This window comes from Panthera uncia (assembly GCF_023721935.1).
Source record: "Panthera uncia isolate 11264 chromosome D3 unlocalized genomic scaffold, Puncia_PCG_1.0 HiC_scaffold_8, whole genome shotgun sequence".
Classification (NCBI taxonomy): Eukaryota; Metazoa; Chordata; class Mammalia; order Carnivora; family Felidae; genus Panthera; species Panthera uncia.
In genome coordinates, this window is record NW_026057586.1 from 8998871 (window position 1) to 9021972 (window position 23102).

At 36.5% G+C, this 23102-nt stretch overlaps 1 protein-coding gene across 1 annotated transcript in view; it reads right to left on the reverse strand.

Moving 5' to 3' along the window:
* Positions 1-22691, reverse strand: part of CCDC102B (coiled-coil domain containing 102B) — a 161497-nt gene extending 138806 nt beyond the window's left edge. Inside the window, 3 exon segments of the mRNA XM_049619641.1 lie at positions 8344-8422; positions 14082-14188; positions 22208-22691. The gene's annotated coding sequence lies outside the window, so the exon portion shown is untranslated.
* Between the last annotated feature and the right edge of the window lie 411 nt (positions 22692-23102).

Sequence of the window (23102 nt, forward strand, 5' to 3'; positions counted from 1 at the left end):
GTTTAGAGCAACCAAATAGATAACTTAACCAGGAAAAAGTCCTCTGAAACAAAGTAGGAGGTCTTTGTGAATCAAATCAATAAATTAATTATATTCCTTAAGAAACTAGATGAAAAAAAAAAAAAACTAAACCTAAAACTAGAAGAAGAAACTAAGATTTGAGCAGAGATAAATACAGAGAATAAAAAAAAAAAAAATACAGAGCATCAATAAAACCAAAAGTTTGTTTTCTTTATTAGATCAACAAAACTGGCAGCCTTTGGTTAGAATAATGAGGAGGGTAGATATAAGAATTGTATTGATAGAATAGAAAGAATAATGAGAAGGGTAAAGATAAAAATTGTATTGATAGAATAGAATTGAAAATAGGAACATTTCTACCAACTTTACAGAAATTTTAAAAAAAACATTATAACAGAATACTATGAACAACTGTATGCCAACAAGTTAGATAATCTAGACAAAATGGACAGATTCATAGAAATGTAGAAACTACCAAAACTGACTCAGAAATCAATAGAAAATCTTAGACCTATAACAAGTAAAGAAAAATGAGTAATCCTAACATGTAAAGCCCAGAACTAGAAGAAAGCTTCACTAGTGAAATCTTAAATACATACATACATACATACATACATGCATACGTAAAGTTATTAATATCAATCCTTCTCAAACTCTTTCAAAAATAGAATAGGAGGTAATACTTCCTAACTGACTCAATGAGGCTAGCATTATCTTACCAAACCAAAGACATCACAAGAAAACTACAGACCAATGTCCTTTATAAATATGGATGGAAAAAATCCTCAACAAAATTCTAGAAAGTAGAATATAATAGCATAGTGATAGGATTATATACCATGAAAAAGTGGGATATAGTCCAGGAATGCAAAGGTGTTTCAACATATGAAAATCAATCAATGTAATATAACACTATAATAGAAGGGATGACAAAAATACATATTATCATATCAATAGATGAAGAAAAAGCAGTTTGCAAAGTCCAACAACCTTCTAATAGAAACACTCAGGAAACTAGGAGTAGAAAGGAATGTCCACAACATGAAAGGGTACATATGAAAAACCCACAGCTAACAAATCACACACTGAAAGCTTTCTCTATTAACTCTCTAACGTATCAATAAGAAAGGATGCTCACTCTCACTTCACTTCTATGCAATATTTTGCTGGAAGTCCCAGCCAGAGTAAACAGGCAAGAAAAAGATTTAAAGGCATCTAAATTGGATACAAACTAGCTCTAGTCACAGGTGGGGTGATCTTACATGTAGAAAATCCTACTCCATATAAAAACTATTAGCACTTTAACAAATTCTGCAAAACTGTAGATTATAAAATCAACACAAGGATCAGTTGCATTTCTGTACAGAAGGAACAAACAATATGAAAGGATATTAAAATAACAATTCCAATTATAATATCATCCAAAAGAATAAAATAACTTGAATAAATTTAAACAAGATGGTGCAAGTGCTGTGCACTGAACACCACAAAACATTGCTGAAGGAGAGGACAAATATATAAATAAATAAAGACATCCTATGCTCAACAATTAGAAGACTTAATATTATTAAATGGCAATACTTCCCAAAACTCTATTGATTCAATGCAGGCACTATCAAAATCACAACAGTTTTTTTCTGGTGAAAATGGAAAATCGAATTTTAAAATTCATATGTAATTGCAGGTACCCAAATAGCCCAATAATCTTGAAAATAAGAACAAGTTGGAGGATGTACATTTTCCAATTTTAAAATATACTACAAAGCCACTGCTATCAAAACAGCATGGTATAAGGATAAACATATAATCAATGGGACAGAACTGAGAGTCCAATAGTAAACCTATAAATCTATGGCCAACTGATTTTCAACAACATTACTATGACAATTTAATGGAGAAAGAACAGTCTGTTTAACCAGTGATGCTGGGACAACTGGATATCCACATGCAAAGAAATGGCGTTGAGCCTTTACTTCATACCATACACACACACACTAAAATAACTTAAAATGGATCAAAGACCTAAATTTGAGAGTTAAGGGGCATGTGGGTGGCTCAGTCGGTTGAGTGTCCAACTCTTGATTTTTACTCAGGTGATAACCTCACAGTTTGTTGGTTCGAGCCCTGCATCTGGCTCTGCACTGATAGGCTAGAGCCTGTTTGGGATTCTCTCTCTCCCCTCTCTCTCTTTCCCCCTACCCAGATCGCACTCTCTCTCTCTCAAAATAAAAAAAAATAAACTTAATTTTTTTTTAAAAAATAAATAGATTTTAGAGTTAAAAATATAAAACTCTTAGAAGTAAACATAAGGACAAATCTTCATTACCTTAGATCTTGGCAGTAGTTTCATAAACATGACACCAAAAACACAAGCAACAACAACAACAACAACAAAAATAGATAAACTGAACTTAATCAGAATTTAAAACTTTTGCATGGATAAAAAAAAAAACTGATGAAAAGGAAGAGTACGAGAGAAAATGTTTGCAAATCACATATGTGATAATGGCCTAGCATCCAAGAATATATAAAGAACTCTTACAACTCAACAACAAAAAGGTAAACAATCCAACTTATAAATATGCAAAAGACCTGAATATATACGTCTTCTAAAAAGATATACAAATGGCTAATGAAAAAGCAGATGAAAAGATACTCAGCAACTTAGTCATTAGGAAATGCAAACTGAAGCCACAATGTGATATTACTTTACATCCACTAGGATGGCTATAATAAAAGAGACATATAATAACAAGTGTTGGTGAAAGATATGGAAGAAATAGATCTTCACCTGTTGCTGGTAGAAATATAAAATGGTGAAGGTGCTTTGGAAAACAGTTGGGCAGTTTCTCAAAATGTTAAACATAGAGTTTCCCTACGACCCAGTGATTGATCCCACTCCTAGGTATAGATGCAAATGAAATAAAATCTTACATCCACATAAAAACTTGTACTCAAATGCTTGTAGCAGTATTATTTATAATAGCTAAAACATGGGGGAAAAATACCCAATGCCCATTGACTGATAAACGTGGTATATCTACACACTGGAATATAATTTGGCAGTAAAAATAAATAAATAAATAAATAAATAAATAAATAAATAAATAAATAAATAAAGTACTGATACATGTTATAACACTGAGGAAGCTTGAAATCATTATGCTAAGTAAAAGAAGCCAGAAAAGGGCAACATATTCTATGATTCCATTTATATGAAATGTCGGGGATGGGAAAATATAGAAAGAAAGTAGATTATTGTTTGTGCTGTTGAGGTTGAAGGGAAATGGGAAGTGCCTGCTAAAGGCTGCAGGCTTCTTTCTTGGTTTTCTTTCACCTTAGGTGACAAAAATATTCTAAAGTTGATTGTGATGATGGTTGCCCAGCTCTGTGAATATACTAAAGCCACCGAATTATATACTTTAAATGGGTAAACTGTAAGTCATGTGAATCATATCTCAATAAAGCTGTTTTATAGCAAAACAAACAAAACAACAGCCTTTGTGAGAGGCAGCAAGTTTGCCTAAGTTATCAGAGCTCCCTTTAATCCTTATAAGCTCCACAGAATTACCAATATAACTCATGTCTATAGTCAGCCATATTTTTTTGCTGCTTTTTTTCCCCTCCCTCATTGCATGATTTTCTGCTTCTCTACTTATATCCAGTATGAACCCATAATATAAGGACATGTATTCATTTATAAAACACGTTCATGTACTCTTACACCACTATGTGATGTAGATTATTAAAGTAGTATAAAAATACACATTTAAAAAATAAAATTTTGGGGGGCGCCTGGTGGCTCAGTCGGTTAAGCGTCTGACTTCAGCTCAGGTCACGATCTCATGGTTCGTGGGTTCGAGCCCCGCGTCAGGCTCTGTGCTGACAGCTCAGAGCCTGGAGCCTGTTTCGGATTCTGTGTCTCCCTCTTGCTCTCTGTCCCTCTCCCGCTTGTGCTGTCTCTCTCTGTCTCTCCAAAATAAATAAAAATGTTAAAAAAAAAATTTAAAAAAAATAAATAAATAAAATAAAATTTTTAAATGTAAATAACTAGTTATTCTCTTTGTACTTTTAAATTGGATTATACAATCCACCCACACAGTATGTGAAAAGAAATTCCTAGAATGCACTGCTGGGCTTCCTGTCATCATACTTCCTTGTAATTCTTTTTAGAAGAGAGCTATACTTTTCATAGAATTTCCTGCTACACTGCCAGCTCACACACCTATATAAAGATGCAAAACCATGTGTGTGTGTAAAAATTTCCTGCCAGAGAAAATTTTTTGCATTTGCATTCTTTGTTTATTTACCAGGGTACTGGGGGACAAGAGCAAAGTATTTAGAAACATCTGTCAACCTCATGGAAACACACCTGTGAGTCAGTGGCCAGTTCTCTAGATGGTTGGTATATGTTGTTAAAAAGGAACACAGAAAGCATCTTTGTACTATTCAGAATAAACACCATCAAAGTTTAGAATAATGATGCTGAAGATTACTTTTTTCATATACGTACCCTATCTGCCTTATAATTGTCTACAATTCTTCAAAATTCTGGCACAAGGTCTTTTCAGTTTTTGTTTTGTTCTGTTTTCTTGAGTTTTTCTCTTTTTCATCTTTGCAGTGATAGATATGGAAAAGATGCATTAAAAGCTATAACTAGAAATTATTTTGACCAGAAGGCATAACTATTTCCTTATAGTTATACTCCTCCAACTCTGTGAATTCCTTCAGAGCGGTTCCCATGCCTTAATCACCTTTTATTCTCAGTTCCCAGCACACTGTCTTGATAAGTGCCAGGTTTCCAATAACCACTATGATTTACTCAATCAGTTATATATCAAAGATTTGGATAGGTTTTTTTCACATAAACATAACAATTGAGTGACTTTGGGAAAAGTTTCACGAATCACTAGGACTTGGTCTTTTTTTGTGTTTTTTACTTATTTAAAAAAGGGGGGTAGTCGGTCTGATGATAGCCAAAATTCTGCTCATCTTTGATCTGATGACATCTGGTGAGATGGCAAACTAAAATGGTCCCATCTCACACCAAACAGCGGTAGCTACTCGATTATAATACAAGATTGTTAGAGATAAAGGAAGGCATTCTCAGCAATCAGATCCATACAAATTGGTAGATATTCAGTATGAGCTCATCAAGAGTAAATCGTTGACGAAAACGAAATGACAAAACTTAGATAAAACCAAGTGATGCTTTATTTGGCATATTGATCACGAAAATTCCTTTGCTGGCAAATATTGACTTTGGACCCAGTAACTTTTCTCATTAATTAAAAGAAATATGCTAGTACAGGTAAGCATATGGAGAGAGAAAAATGTTGATTATCTCAAGATCCTCAAGTACATCAATCTATCATAAAGTTGTTTTTCTACTGTTAGATTGTAGGTGCAAATATCGTGAGTTATATCTCTAATTTCCTTGCCAACAAGAGCTACCTCGCTTGTTAAACTATTCGACCAGAGGTTTGATAAATACCCTCACACAAGCCCTATCACTTCGAGTTTCTAATTTACTACCTCTAACATGCCAGCAAATGTAACTTAGTAACTAGCATTTTCCTTTAAAAGATAAAAGAAACATTTCTATTTAATTCATTGCAGTATGCTTGCCAATCTTGAAGTTTATTTTGTTCCTTGAGAATCAAACAATCCTAATAACTGTGTGTGATGTGTTTAGGAAACCGTTCTTATTTTTTGTTTGTTTGTTTTTATTTCCAGGCAAGGAACTCTTAGAGTTACTCTTAAATCTGCTTAATTTGAGGCACAAGACATTGAATCCTTTGGTTTGGATAGTTTATCACTTACACTAACTTTAAAATTCTATATATCATGAAATAGTTTTCTCTTCCTGGCAGCGTAGTGATCTAAATACCCTCTTAAAACTCTACTAATTATCAGATTTTAAATAGCTGGTATAAAACAGAAACAATGTTTTGCTGAACTCGTAAAGAAACTAAGAAATATTAGGCCAAATGTAAAGTAGAAGTAAGAAATCAAGGAAGAAGTGTGCTAAAGTCAGCTCTCATTGTGGGGGTATTTTCCTAAAATCAGTGATGTTGAGCTTCCATTTGGAGGACACCTCAGGGCACAGGAGAAGGGAAAGCCTAGAGCCCAATGGCATAGATTCGCACATTAAACTAGAACTCAAATAGCTATGACCTCAGCATAAAGTAAATGATCAATTAGCCTGCTGTGTAGAATGTAAAGGATCAATTAACATCTGCCTGTCTTAAGCTTGTGCTGAACGTTAAAGGCAAAAATATTCCCTGAAAATACAGAAGTACAAGCTGGACCTGTGTGAGTTTGGAGATCAACTTCCATGACCTCCTTAGTCTTAAAGTTCTCAGCAAATTTATTTTAAAATGGTTCAGAGTTGAAAGACCTCAAGATCCCCCAAATTCTCACAGATAAAGTCCTCTCCCAAATGATCTGCACATACACATACATACACACATACACACACACACACACATGCACACAGCACAATATATGGGTACACATGACATAATAAGTGAAACCAGGAAGAAAAAAGAGAGCACAATAAAAACTAGAAAGACTTCATGTATTAGAATTGAGACAGACCAAAAACAAGTAAGTTCAATGAGTGCCAATATCTTAAAAGTATAAGCAAAATCAAGAGATTATGAAAGTTGCCCAAGTAGTTCTTAAATAAACAAATAGATATTCTAAATATAAAAACTAAGTGATTAAAGATTTTAAAATTCCCTGGAAGTGGCTAACCAGCAGATGACCAAGCTGAGGTGGTTAGCCAGCAGTTAGACCAAGCTGAAGTGATAATTAGTGAACTTGAAATTAGAAACAAAAGAAAAATCTAGAATGCACTCCAGAAATAAAAGATTTGGAGAATGTGAGAGAGAGGTTATGGAATATGCAGGATTATATGGAGATATAAAAAATGTCATCTAATCATAATTCCAGAAAGAGAACACAGAAAGGATGGGGGAAAGAAATAATTAGATATATTACAATCGAGTTAGAGTATCATAAGTCTCCATATCACTAATTAATAATGAATCCAGGAAATAGTCATCAGTGGCTACCAACATCACAACATCACATAAGGAGGGCATCCATTTATTGTATGTGTCCTGATAGAAATACCCAACACTTCCTGTACAGAAGTTTTTGGACACTTATTGCCAAAACCAAATGAAACCTCTAAATACAGCATTTAGTTTATAAGAAATGCAGAAAGGAAAATGAAATTCTACATGTGGTTACATCAATAAATAAATTTCAAGGATGGAAGAACAGGGATTTATAGATTAAGACACTTAAATTCATTTCAACCAAATGCAATGTATGGATCATATCTAGATCTAATTCTAAAGAAAAATACAAAAATGTTCAAAAATCATAAAAATATCGGCACTATTTAGCACAATTAAATATACCTTTCAGCTTTTCTTGCAACAGCAATACCCCCTGTAGAAATATATACCAAAGACAAGCTGGTGAATATAGAAAAGGACATCTACACAATACTGTAAATTCCAAGAATAGCTAAAAAACATAGATTGGACATAGCACAAATATTTGTCAATATTAGAATGGATGAATAAGTAGTACCATATTAACACAACAAATAATGTCCAGTTATAAAAAAAATGAAGATGTTTCTATACATGACTATAAAATGATGTCTAGAATATACTATCAAAAAAAGGGGGGGGATAGGGGCCCCCGAGTGGCTCAGTCAGTTGAGTGTTCGACTTCGACTCGGGTCATGATCTCGCAGTTCATGAGTTTGACCCCACATTGGGCTCTGTGCTGTCAGCCTGTCAGCGTAGAGCCCACCTCAGATCCTCTGTACCCCCCTCTCCTCTTCTCCCCTGTTTGCGCTCTCCCAATAAATAAATGAATATTTAAAAAAAAATTACAAACACACTCACAAAAACACAAAAGGATAAAAGGTACACCATAGAGAATATTATCAATGGTATTACAAGATTGTACAGTGACAGACAGTAGCCACACTTGTGTGAGCACAGAAAAACAGAATTCTCAGATCACTGTGTTGTCCACTTGACACTAATGTGACATCGGGTGTCAACTATACTTATACATACAATACATTTTATATATGACATATTAAAAACAAATGGACAAACTATCAAATTTTAAGTGACAACTAACGGGGTTATTGGGTGGAGAGAACAGGACAGAAGTTAAAGATACCCTTTCAGTATATCTTGTTTAGTATATTCAACTTTGGGGCCATGTAGAAATAAATTGAAAAACAATCTCTAAAACTCCAAAATAAAAGGAAACAAATGAACTTACCTGTATATCCAGTTAGTACATCCACACAGTGATTGATAATTTGAAGTTATCTGAATTGTGATAATTTGACCAAAAAACCCTGCAAACAAATTTAAATTATTTTCAGTAATCATCTTCTTGGTGGAAGTATTGGTATTGTTATTCTCAGACTGTTGTGTGCATATTGCAGATATAGCAAATGAGAAATTATGTGATTTGTGATATGCTAATGTTACATTTCTCAGATCTTCAAGAACCAGGATTTGCAACATGGGTGAAAAGAGACACAGAATGGAGATAGAAGTGGTTTAGTAGAAATCCTCAGTCTCATTGTTAATGAAAGTATCAGTGAGAATTCATTCTGTATTTTATACAAACAAGTAGTAGCATATTAACACAATGAAATGCTGTCCAGTTATAAAAAAGAATGAAGATGTTTCTATACATGACCATAAAGTGATATCTACAATATAGTATTAAAAAAAAAAGGATAGGGGCCCCCAAGTGGCTCAGTTGAGCGTCTGACTACAATTAAATATATAGTCATATAAAAGTCATATAAAAAGTCTGTTCGCCTTCCAACTTCGGCTCAGGTCATTGATCTCACAGTTCGTGAGTTTGAGCCCCACGTCAGTCTCTGTGCTGACAGCTCAGAGCCTGGAACTGCTTCGGATTCTGTGTGTGTCTCTTTCTCCGCTCCTCCCCAGCTTGCACTCTGTCTCTCAGAAATAAGTAAATGTTAAAAAAAATGAAAAAAAAAGGAATATATATAAAATTATGCATTTTATAAAACTATACATGGTTTATGTGTATTTATTTATGGTTTTATGCATAAATATATACACATATTTACTTACGTATTTTGAGAGAGAGAGAGAGAGAGAGAGAGAGAGAGAATCCTAAGCAGGCTCTAGATCAGCACAGCAGGTGTCTGAGATAATGACCTGAGCCAAAATCAAGAGCCAGTCACCACAATAAATATATACATTCATCTTAACTTTGTTAAATGAAAGAGCCTAGGAATAATGCATCAATTTTCTACTCAAAGGAACTAGAATTAAAAAATGGAACAATTTAAGCATTAATAAAAACAATTACTTCGATGTTGCCTACTGGAAGATGTTAGTGAATACTTGCTTAATTTTAAATTGTATTGTGTTTCAATGTTCCCTTTTTTTATCAGATTTTCAAACTAACATTAATGGCCAACTCTACTTGGTCCTTTAACAAATAGTAAGTACCATTTAAAGAAGGTGCTCATTTTTGCAAACATGGTTTTTCCCTTAAACACAAGCAAAATTTCAATCACAAGCAAAATTCATGCCTAAATTGGTAGATATAGTATTCCCTAGAATAATTGTGGTATTATTATTGTTTTTATTGTTCAAAGAAAGGAATGGATGTTTGGAGAAGATAATCTTTAGTCAAAACTAACCATGTGCTAATGTGAAAATCAGTCATGCCATCTTAGTTTCCACTCAAATAACCTTAATACCAGTCAACATCAAACATGCTGATATTTCTGACAACTATCTTTAAAGTGAAAAAAAGTTTTTACATATTTTGAAATCTTCACCCTTTATCATAGCCAATAAATAATATGCTTTGCATTTTTATATACTAGAAAATATAGTGTTATTAGTGAAAATCGTATTCAAGTTTAAGAAATAAGATTCTTTTAAGCAGAGCTGCTGAAAAATCATACTTATATATGAATCTAATATTAAAATAAATTTATATTAGGATGCTATATAGCAAAGGTTTTTAGTCACTTAACTTTCTACAAGTTCAGTAGATATATTTATATGAAAGTATTATGGACAAAATTAGAATACAGTAGATTAACTTTAAAAACTTATTTTGGATAAATTTTATCTGCTCTTCACCACATATTAAGTAAACTAACTTCTTGGATACTGTAGGACGTATCGAATTAACCTTCCCTTTCTCTCTGGCTCTTCTCCAGAATTGCTCGTATTTCACTCAGTCTCATTCTTGTAACTTTTGGAGTGTAAATTATTTACAGCTGTAGATATCCTCTAACACTGAAAGCAAGGACCAGGTTCAAAATTTTAAGGGAGAAACTCAATCTGATTCATTTGTTTTGGCTTTTTTTTTTCTAGTTATGAAGAGATTACTTCCAAAAACAAAACTATATTACTTTGGAAGAAGCTCTTATAGCTAATGACATATTCTTTGAGCACGTGCTGATATTCATTCAGTCCTTTCCTTCACTTTGCAATTTTTCTTTTAGATTCCACCTTTCATGGTCCATATCCCAGGAATCATAACTCTGTAATGTCCAATTGCCCTTTCCCACTTACCAAAAAGCTTTAACTCCCTTTTCCAGACTCCTACTAGTTCGGTCTCTTTCTCTATTGAAAAAATGTTAATGTATTTTGCATCTCCTTTGTATTCCTTTCTTCAGAAATTTTTCTGTAAAACTATCGAACTCTCCAGGAATGTGTACCAGCTAGTTCTCCCCCCAAAAATATTAAACCTATTCTTTTAATTAGTTTGTTTATAATGACCAAGAAAAATCTGGCTATACTCCAGTGTTAACATTCCTTCTTTCCTTGGACTAGACAAATTATTTCTAAATCTCAATTTATAAATAAACATAAAATTAATACTTTGATTATTTAAACCATTTATCAAGAGATAGTATATAGCAATGAATAATAAATGACCTGCTAAGTAGTTTTGCTTTATTTTACCAAATTAAGAAAAAATTACTCAGCTTCTTAACTGTCCAGATTTTGCCCACGCCTGTAAAGTACAAAGCAAAATGGAAAGTTGGCCATAATGCCTATGGAGAGAGCCAAGCCAGACAGTTCGGGTCAAAAAGTAAAATTTTTACCCATTGCTTAAATAGTAGAAGTTATTCACAGCTGCAGATAATTTGTACTCTACAAATTCTAAGAATATGGTGCTGAGTATGGCTTTGTCCTAATTATCTGGTTTGGCTGCTGATGCTGACCAGATTTTCAGGCATATTTCAAACTTTCCATTTCACCTTTTGCTGGCAACAAAAAATAGTAAAATAAATCCATTTGAGTGAACAAGTCTACATTCTGTTGAATGGTACTAGATTGTGTACAAGGCTCTGGTGGTCTGTGACTTTGATAGGCCGGTGCGTTCAAATTTGCAGTCAAGAACTCTTGGATCTTTGGCCAAAATCAGCGGAGAAGAATTTTATTCTGCTCATTACATTGGATTGTGTTTTTTTACTTAATCTCTAACCTGTCACATATGTAGAACTGGAACAATAAATATCAAAACAACTGCAGGTAAAACAACAATTCTACAACATTACAAAACAGAAGAGACCAATTTGCCTTAAGAGACTCTAACCAGACATTTAAGAATTAAGCATCTTGAGAGTTCTTATTTCAAAATGATATGTGTGTGTTTATATTTCACACTAATAACTCATACGTGCAAAAATGCAAATTTCCGTCGTTTTGATGAATCAGTTCAACTTCTAGGTGACCTCAATTTTGACCCTTATTTTCACTGAGGGCAGAAGGCTCTGATTTTTCGCAATTTAAGGTAACAGTCACTTTCAGATTGAAAATGTATTCTGTTGGTAGATGTGTTCACAGCTACCTGTCTGCAGAGCTCCCCTGATAACACCTCATCATTCTGCAGAGAAAGCGCTCCCATCACCCCTGTTTTTCAAGCTCGCCCCATGTGACACAACCATTAAAAAATGTATTCAAGATTTCTTCAAACCTCCTTCTCCTTTCCTTTTTTTAAATAGGAGTTATCTCCCAGGGTTCAGGGGTAAAGAGCCAGTCATCAAGGGCATGTGACTTGCATTCATCTGAATGGGAAGGTGAACACCTCACCCTTGAGCCCTCTCTAGTCATCACTATCTTGTACCCTGACATTCCACATCCCGGATGATTTTAGGCATTTAGAAGTGGCACCTGCTACAGGTATCATTAGTCCCATCCTCACTTGTCATACATTCGACCTTTTCTCATTCTGACTCAAGGTGTCTTCTAAAGATTTCTCCCCTTTAGAATGCTTGGGCACTCTTGTCTACTTTGACCACTCCACCCTGGAGTATATCAAATTCTACAAGGCTAACTTCAGGCCCATTGGACAAAACACCATCCTTTAGCCATTGATAATTTAAACAGATTTTATGTTTTTCCTCTTGGCACAAATCTGAAAGGTCAGGCATTAAATCCGACCTATGGATCCTCCAAATCTATCACTTCCCCACTTAACTTTCTTAACCTACCAGCACTGACACCAGTTAGGTCCCTTCAGAACCCTCCCTTCTAACCTACTGACTCAACTTTTTCTTTCATTCATGGTAAAGCAATAAGTATTTTATAATATCAAATATTTTTCCTTTGGTAGTATAAAACTACATTCAATACTCTGGGCTTGGCTCATAATTTTTAAAACTGGACTTTTAAAAATTACAGAAAATCCTTTCTGCTTTCTACAAAGCCTGGGCCTTATGAATCAAAATTTATTTGGTTTCCCAAATGTCACTACAATTTTGCACTTGAGAAAAGCCTTACAAAATGACATAGGCTTCCTTGTAAAAAAAGAAAAAATAACCATCGCTTTAAGAGCAATGTAGACGCAAAAGAACTACTTCTGACTCAGTAGTTGGGGAAGGACTGGGGTGAAAGGAATTGTCAAAAAGCTTCCAGGTTTGGTTGCGGAGAAAATGATGTACTTTAGTTTTTACAACAGGTTGAATTATTAGCCACAATTCTCCCCTCTTCTGAAGTAGGAGTATGCTTCCCCAACCCTGTGTTGGCTTCGTGGAGGTGGAGTACATTTCCCCCAATCTCCTTGGACTGGTCTTCACCATGCAACTTGCTTTGCCCAGTGGAATATGTGGAGAAGCAGCACCTTGACAGTTTTAAGTCTCAGATGTATGAGCTATTTCCCTTGAGCTTCTGGCATTGTCATGGAAAGGGCTTTCCCTAGATAGCTGCTACAGCTGGAGCTTACACCTCAGAATTCCTCCTGGATCGTACCTGAGCCCCGCCCCCGAGGGGGTCTGAGCCCAGCTAGACCCGCATATTGGAGCAGAAACCACAGAACAGCCTAGCCTAGACTGGCCTACATTGGCTGATCCCCAGCTGTTTTAGTGTTGATGCCACTGAGTTGCCTGTTAAACAGACAGCTACTGTTTGGAATGGGAAAATATGAGAATTGCTTCCTTGTATTGTACCGAATAGATTGAAAAGTAAAGAAAATTGAGGAAATCGTGAGTTTTAACAAGACTTTTTTTTCTTTTGGTGAAATTATCAGACAGTCATTCAAAGGAGTACTCAGAGATGCCACTATAGTCAACTGGTCAAATCCTCCATTAAATGCAGAAATGTTCTGTTTAAAATTCCAGGAAGCTTCCTATGGTCTTTGCTTTCAATCTCCTAGTCCAAACTCTCACCCTCTCACCTGTACTAGTGCAATAGCCTCTACACTCATTGTCCGACACCCACTCATAACCATCTACCCCCCTTTCTAGTCTGTCCATCATGCTGATATGTTCAATGCGAATATGACCATATTGTTTCCACAGCTTAAAATATGTCACTGCTTTCCCGTTTGCTTTAGGAGAAAGACCAAACTGTTCCAGATGTCCTGCAAGGACCAGCATAATCTAACCCCATTCTACTTCTCCAGCCTCAGTTCTTGGTCTCAGCCCTGCAGCACCGCAGCCATAACTCCTGTCAGTTCCCAGAACAGAACTTGCCTCTCATGGACTCACAGGTTTCACTTACCACTCGCCACAGTCTTCTTGCCTATTGGCCATTGAGATCCTCAATCCCATCCTCAGTCTGATTTCCAATGCCAACTCCTTAGTCTGGGTTCCTGTTAAAAACAGAGTCTGAGACAAAAGTTTGGGGGGCAGTTAGATCGGGGGATGATTCCAGGAGCAAGTGTAGGGACAGAGAGAGTGAGAGGCAAAAAACAGAAAACAGGGTGTGCTATGGACTCAATTGCATTCCCCCAAAAACCATATATGGAAGCCCTAGCCCTCAGTATAATAACATTTGGAAATGGAGCCTTTGGGAAGTCATTAGATTTAGATGAAATCATTAGGTGGGACCCTTATGATGGGATTCGTGCCTTTAGAAGAAAGACACCAGGAACTTGCTTGCGCTCTCTCTGAACTGTAAGAAAATGGGGAGAAGGTGGCCATCTGCAAGCCAGAAAGAGAGCCCTCATTGGGGAACTGAATCAGCCTGCACCTTTATGTTGTACTTTCCACCCTCCAGAACTGTGAAAGCAAAATGCTTGTTTAAGTCACTACTGAGTTGACTAGTACAGGGTGCTGTCAACTTTTTAATTATTGAAAATGTGGAATACATTTATCAATATTTTCTTTTTGATTGGAGATTTTTATGTCTTGTTTAAGAAATCCTACCCTTCTGTACAGATACAACATCTACTAAAAGAATCTTAGTTTTAGTTTATTTTTGTTTGTTTGGTTGGTTTTGTCTGTTTGTTTGAAGTTTGGCTTCTTTATGAATACCTGTAATCTACCTGGAATTTTTTTAAGATGTGAGGTAAGAACTCAACTTCATTTTTTCCCATATCGGGTACTGAACTCACTCTGGTACTAACCCCAATAAATTCATGTACATACTGCTCCACAGCAATCTAGTGATAACGTAAGCCTTACCGGTTATTCTCTTGCTTAAAAACCTTCAATGGTTCTCCATTATTTATCAAGTCAAGTCCAACGTCCTCAACATCTCATGTAATGTTGGTTTTAGTGACAGCTCTCACCACCCTCTTCCAATTCCTTATGCTCTAAAGACACTTAATTACTTAATTTCCCAATGAGAACACATATTCTTTCCTCAGTGAACTTACTTACCCTTGACTCATCCTCATTTCTGACTTACAGTTTGCCTAGTGTACGTTATTCTCTATTTGATATTAACACATATCAAACTTCGCACACCTTTGCCCTTGGTTCCTCTCCCCCCACTCGACTATACCTTTCATCCCCTCTGTGTGTATGAAAAACATACTTATCAAGTCCATCTTTAAATTTTACCTAATTTCTCTTTATCCCAATTAAAATTATGCCTCTCTAATCACCTCTATTGCATGTTATGGTGATTCTAATGAATTCTTTAGGCACATTTCCCCCTTAAGCTTGAAAGCTACCCGGGAATAATAACACTGTGTCTCATATGTTCATTGCATATTATTAATATAATGAATATTAATTACATTAAGCCAGAAATGAATGTTAATATATACAATTATATTCATCGACTCTGAGAGTACAGACAACATGACATTTTAAAGCAGGAAAAATAAATCATTTAAGCATATTTACCTTGCATTTAATAAAAACACCAAACCTCCCCTCATTGAACTTTTGTTTTTGCTTTTTTAGCCAAGTTCTTTCATTCATACTTTCATTTAGTAGCCACCTGCCAAATAATTTATAAAAGTTGGCCGTGTCCAAAGTAAGGTAATCAGTAACAAAAGAGAATAGGAGACCAAGAAGACATTCAGTTTCATGACTCTGGATAAGAGACAGAGAATAATGCCATGATTGTAAATGCTCAGGTATAGGAAGGTTTTCTTAAGTGCTTTTCACTAGATGCTCGTCCTTTTCCAGAAAGAGAGCATGAGTTTGGTGAGACCAAAAGTGAATTTTGTAGCTGAATAGCCCCTGGAGAAAGCTCCCATCAGGGGAGCAACTCTTGTTCCTGTGATAATAAAATCCATCTTTGCTGGCTTAAGAATAGTCCTTTAAGCAGGAAACGGGGCCCTTGCCCCATCATGCAATGGAAAATCAACAACTTCATTCTTTAAAGTCTTTCTTCTCAGGGCGCCTGGGTGGCTTGGTCAGTTAAGTGTCTGACTTTAGTTTAGGTTCAGATTATGATCTCTCAGTTCGTGGGTTCGAGCCCCGCATGGGGCTTTGCACTGACTGCTAAGGATTCTCTCTCTCCTTCTCACTGCCCCTCCCCTGTGCATGCACACACCCTCTTCCTCAGAATATATAAATGAACCTTAAAAAAAATGTCTTCCTCCTCAGATTATAAATCACTGTAGAAGCCCAATACAGTATGGATTTGTAACGCGCTCAATTGTGGTTACCAGCTGTAATAAATTAGCCTGATAGTTTAAATTGCATATTGATGATTGGCAAACCACAAAAAGAGTCATAAAAATGTCAGTCTCCCAAAATAAGTGATTAGGTAAGTAAGTACCACCATTTTAATTTTTATTTATTCTTAAAATTATAGACAAGTATAATAATTATAACTTGAATCTCAAATGGAATTCCCAATTCAACATACTAGAATAATGATTTTAAAGATGCTTGTGCATCTTTTTTATGGTAATTAATTTCTCTTTGTTAAAATATTGTGTTTTGTGAGAATAAACCTGAATACGTGTAACATTAATTTTGCTCTTTGTTTAAAGTTTTAAATGACTGTAAACAACTATTTACATTATATAACTATATTACTATCACATTATTCTTTCTAAATCTTTTTTTTAAGTTTATTTATTTCTTTTGAGAGAGGCAGAGAGAGGGAGACCAGGGGAGGGGCAGAGAGAGATGGAGAGAGAGAATCCCAAGCAGACTCTGCACTGTCAGCACAGAGTCTGACGCAGGGCTCAAACTCCTAAACCTTGAGATCATGACCTGAGCCGACGTCCAGAGTCAGACACTTAATCGAGTGAGCTACCCAGGCACCCCTCCTTGTAAATCTTATACAAACTTTAAAATGACATTTTCAGAGCCTTACTAGGATGTTTTACTACTCTAATACAACATGGTAAATGTATCCAATGCCACTTTAAAACAGTTAAAGTGGTGAATTTAATTATATATGTATTTTCCCACAGTAAAAAATTATATTCTGCTCCTTGGATTATGGATTTCTCTTTTTAATTTTTCTGTAAATACTCTGCAATTCTTTAACAATTGTCTCTTCTCCATTCCTCTAGCACTCCAATTAGTCATTACTACATGTTTCCTATCTCCTTGCCTCTCTCTCAGGTTTATCTTCTTACCATTATGTGTACATGGTTCTGAGCCCTGAGTTCACAGATCATTTTGCCAACTGTGTCTAATCTGCTATTCAACCTGTTCACGGAGTTTTTATATGAATGGCTATTTAAATTTCAATTATAGACGTTCCATTTGAATGTTCGTTTTCAACCTTTTCTGTTCAAATCCCTCACTGTATAACCATGGCTTTAAATGCATCCTTTATTACTTTAAACATTTTGTACTTATATTTCTCATATTCTGTATTTGAGAGTTCCAACACCTAGAGTTCTCCCGTGATTACATCTGTTATTTCTGGTTACTGTTGAATGCATGACTTATCTCATTAATCTTTCAGAGCCTACCTCTTATGACCGTCTCGGCTGATATCAAGGACCCACTTAGCTGAAAGTAAACCTGGGAGGCATGTGCGTGTGTGTGCGTATGCATGCATTTCCAGCACACGGTGCACCATGACAGCGACAAAAGTTGTTAGTAAAGAAATAGAGAGCTGTCTCTGCCAAAATATTCCTGTAAAGCTGCACGCTACTTAAGGTTTCTGAGCAACTGCATGTTTCTCAACCGCCTGGAGTATGCTTCTTCACACCCTTCACACAGATAAGTCCCGGTTCCTACCGGTTCCATCACAGGCATATCCTCCAGAAAACCTGTCCTCATGTTCCATCTACTCCTCCAAAGCAGTGCTGAGCACCTCAGTAGAGGTGGACCTGCTTTTACAAAAAGGTTGATTTTTTAAGGTGTATTTCCCTGTATTATAATTTTCCTTTTTGTATCCTCACTCCCTCACTAAACCATAGAACCCCTGAACACATACACTGTCTTTTTCCTCCTGATTCACAGCCTCTATCTCATCATTAGGCACTCAGTAGTTATTTGCTGAGTAAAAGACCGAATAAAATTAAAATCTGGAAAGTTGAAAAGTGAATATTTCTCATGGGATCTTTGACAGTTGTGCTAGACATTTCCCCCTCTCGCTTCCCCTGTCTCCATTCTACCTGCTCTGTGTCTCAGGAAACTGACATTCATGGTCTACATCAAACTAACTTGCTCTCTGGCTTCCTGTCGGGTTCATTCAATAAGAAGCATGAGTCGAAGCTGGGAAGCCAGAAACCATTGATGTCCCCAGTTTCCCCTGGCGGCGGAGTCAGCACATGTTGGCTATGTGACCTTCCACCGATGACCACAGTTCCTTTCATGAAGTCTCCTCCACTAAGCTACTTTCCTTTGGGTCCTGTGTAACCCCTCCCTTTCCTCCGTCTAACTGTGAGTGGGAATGCCACTCCACTGTGATTGGTTTGTTCCTGAATCACACATTATCTCTTGTTGGGTCCATTATACCTTGACAAAACCTTTGCAATTTCTCTTTAAACCACTCAAATTACCCCCTTTGAAGACTGCTGGCCCTTGACTGATATCAATAATGTGGCACTTCAGAATTGCTTGTGCTTTGGGGGGGGAAAATGGCTAGCGCAGCTTATGAAAGACAAGACAATTCAAGGACAATTTTCAGACTGAAGTACATAAAATTTAAGTAAAATGTTCAGTCAACAAGGATGGATCTGGAGGACATTATGCTAAATGACATAAGCCAGTCACAGAAGGACAAATACTGCATGATCCCACTTCGAGGAGGTATCTAAAATAGTCAAACTCATAGGAGCAAAGAATAGAATGGCAGTTTCCAGGGGACGGGGGCTGGGAGAAGTGGGGAACTGTTCAATGGATATAGTTTCAGTTATGCAAGATGAATAAGCTCTAAAGATCTGCTGTACAACATAGTGCCTATAGTTGACAGTGTACTATTGTGCCCTCCAAAATTCATAAGAGGGAAGATCTCATGTTAAGTGTCCTTAACACTAAAAACAACAACAAAACATGGTGGAACAGGGGAAACTGAGAGATATGGATATATCTCTTCCTTTAATCATGGTGCTCATATCATGGGCATTTGTCTATGTCCAAACTCATTAAATTGTACATATTAAATATGTTCATTTCTTTTCAGTATATCAGTTATTCCTCAGTAAAGCTGATATAAGTTATTTAAGGTTAAACTTTAGGGCAGAACCAAACATAACAATAATTGACTTTTTAAAAAAATTGAAAACCTTGTAATGGTATTTACATTACCATTGTAATGGTAGATTTTATGGGACTGAAGAGAAAAAATAAGCAGCTAATTTAAGGGCTAATATTCACAAGACTGGAGTATTAAACCAAAAACTCAGAAAAAGAATTTCAGAAAGAAATTTCTGCCTACAGAAGTAAATGTTTCAAGATTGTATTTTTCTTAAGAACAAGAAGATTGGGTGATTGCTAGTTCCAAAGGCATCAGTGTTCCTCAGAAATTTTATGACCAGGGACTTTGTCATTCCTCTGTGCAATCCCAGGATGGTTTGGATTAGAAAAGAAGCATATCACATTGTATAGGATTGTTTTCTGAAAAAACAAAACAAAACAAATCATCCAATAGCCCTTTGAAACTTCTTTATGATAGAATAGGATTCTCAGAGGAAAACACTTAAAGTATCTCTTTAGTAATTTCTAAATGTCTTATCACTTCTTCAAGTGGTGAATTATATTCACAAAGAGTTAAAGTAAGGTAACTCTATGGGTCCAGAAATTACACAAAGTTCAGTTATTTTGAAGAAGCTCTTAGTATGGTAGTAATATCTTGACAGACTGGTTTCCAAGCATCTGGACTCCATTTCTAAGGATTAGGACAAGATGTCACATCATAAATATATATATTTATCATATATATTTATATATGATATATATAGGATATATTTATATATGATACGATTTATATATGATATATATAAATATATATTATATATATATATTAATTTGCTCTAAGTTAGTAAAAACATCAAAGGTTTACTCTGTCCTGTGTTAGTAGCTCTCATGACAGCATAAATAATATGACTGAGTGTATGATATACACAGAGGAATTGTCTTAGCATCTTAAGAAAGCCCAATACGTGCCACTCCTCACCCCTACCTGAGTTCTGAACAAAATAAAAATTAAGTCAGGAATAAGACCTTTGGAGGACAAAACATCATCTTCTGTGTGGGAGATAGCACACAGAAGTGGGGGGCAGTAGGGGATAAGCTATGTGACCTGGAGACTTAGTCCTAGTCGCAGAAGAAGCCAGAACACTACGTGCTCTCCTGGCCCCGTAAGCGTAGGCCATGGCCAAAGGAGCAGGAAATGTGTGCTGCCTCTGGTCAGGCTGGCTTCCAAAGAGGAAAACAGAGGATATGAGCTGCAACAAATATCCCATTTCTTCTCAAATCTCCAACAAGAACATCACTCCTTCCCCACCTCTGAGGGAGTCACTGAAAAGATAGAAGATCCGAGAATGGTGATGGTACCTCTCCTCCTGACTCAGAAGGGGGTAAGGATAGGTATGTCCCCAGCTTTGCTCAACTTTTCACGCCCTTAACCCACTGGGCCAACCCCATGGTCAATCAGGTTTTGACGGTTCTTGTCGAGGAAGGAAACCAAATGTCAATCAGAGTTTCCTGCTTCAGTTTTCAATAGGTTGTACATCATTTTTTTAATGTTTGTTTATTTTTGAGAGAGAGAGAGACAGAGTGAGAGCAGGGGAGGGGCCGAGAGAGAGGGGGTCACGGAATCCGAAGCAGGCTCCAGGCTTGAAGCCGTCAGCACAGAGCCCGACGTGGGGCTCAAACTCAAGACTGTGAGATCGTGACCTGAGCTGACGTCAGACGCTCAACGGACTGAGCCCCTGGGCGCCCTTAGGTTGTATACCTAATGCCAGCTACTGCTCCATCATTAAGACTTCTGAGTTGACTTGCTGCTTACAGTTGCTAATCCTTTGAAACACAGCACACACCAACAACTGTTCAGTATTTATAGAATGATGCAGTGTGAGTGTCCTGTCTCTGCTCCAGTTTCTCTGGGCCTTCAATGTGACAGCTGGGGGTGGACAGGTGGACAATCAACTGGAGGAGGAGTCTTCACAAACATGCCAATAACTCATACTAGGTTGAAGCTATTGCACAAGACCTCAGCTGGTGCCCTTGGCTGGAGCATTATACATGGCCAATCCACATGCTCTGGGATTCTTCATATCTTGGACATCTCAGTGTGGGTGGAGTTCTTACATAGTTGCTCAAGGCTCCAAAACAAGTGTCCTGAGAGAACCAGATGGAAGCTCCATGGCTTTTTCTGATCCAGACCCAAGATTTAGGGACTTGACTTCTGCTGCATTCTACTCTTTACACACAAAATCACTAAAAAAGGTCCAAATTTAAGAGGAGCGAACATAAACCCCAACTCTCATGAGAGGAATGCCCATTTTCAGGTGTGTTACAAAACCTTCACAGTCCAATAGATATCAGTGTTGAATTTGTTTTATAATGATCTGAAATCAGGCACAAGAAGATACTAAGTCCAAGATGAGTGTTCCACCAAGACTGAAAATTACTTTTCCATTCTATTTCCTATGCAGATTGTATTCAGTAAGTAATTCACCAGAGCCTATCAGAAGACCTTCAAGGAGACTAAATGACATCAACAAGATATTCCAATAATAAGTTTCATAAAGGTACTCTCATAATAAAAGCCCTACAATACAGAACTGCTCCACATATTGAAGACGGTTTCTTATTAATAAGATTCCCAGGATGAACTAAATGCAAATGCTAAAAGTTTTCAAGGTCAAACACTTCAAATCCAAAACAATTAAAACTCCATAAAAATGTCTTGTACTTACAGAAATTCAAAGAAATTAATTTTGTTTCTCCCCAGTTGTTTTTTTTTTTTTTTTTTTTTTTTTTTTTGTTTTTCTGCTCAGTCTCAGCTAAAACAAGATGTTTACTCACTGGGAAGATCTGAGGTTCTTTCAGCAGAAGCAGGCTGGAGAATCGCTTCCTGAAAGCACTAAAGTGCCTTCAGGCCTCAAAAGCTGTGCCAATCTCAAGTCTTCGATCAGCCTCTGCAAAGATTTCAAAAGACCAGATACCTGAAAAGACATGACTCCACACTGCTCACTTACACGAGGCACTTATTTACAAGGATATGATTCATTAAGAGAAAGAAAATGGAGTACAAGAAAGCAAGGAGGTTTTGAAAGACATCTAGGTGCTAACTCCCCAGGGTACTTGTTGGCAAACTGACACAATCTCTGGACTGAACCACCAAGGTGTGTGTTTGACTGTAGGCTTCTGGGCAGCTCAAAGCAGAAGTTCCGAGGGAGATTTTTAATGTACCTCTGATCACATAGTCAGACCGGGTTGTCTAAACCATTGTGCTAGTTGGAAATCAGAAGCAAACAAACTGGCCCTAAGGGTCAGAATTTGAACAGCACACATTATCAATTTTACTACCCTTATCTTGGCCAAGAGTCAAAGCCAGACATCCAGGCATCTCTAGAAATAAAGATGGAGCTATTATAGACCAGTTGTAAGTATCCTTAATCCTACAGTCTCTTTTCTAAAGAGTCCAAAGATTATCACTACACTGTCCCAACACCCAGCAAATTTAGAAAGCAAAGTAATCTGCAGCCCCTAAAGCAGTTGAGTAGGCAACATTTTGTTCATATTACCAATAATTAGTGATGCCAAAGATCTCAGGAGAAACTCAATGGCTTTCAGGGAAGAAAAGTAGATGGAGAATATTACTGCTTTCAGCCCTCCCAGAACACCCATCAATCTGTGACAGTGGTCCATGACCAATTAGCTTAAACTTAACAGTAAGGAGAAATTAGCCATCAAGAAG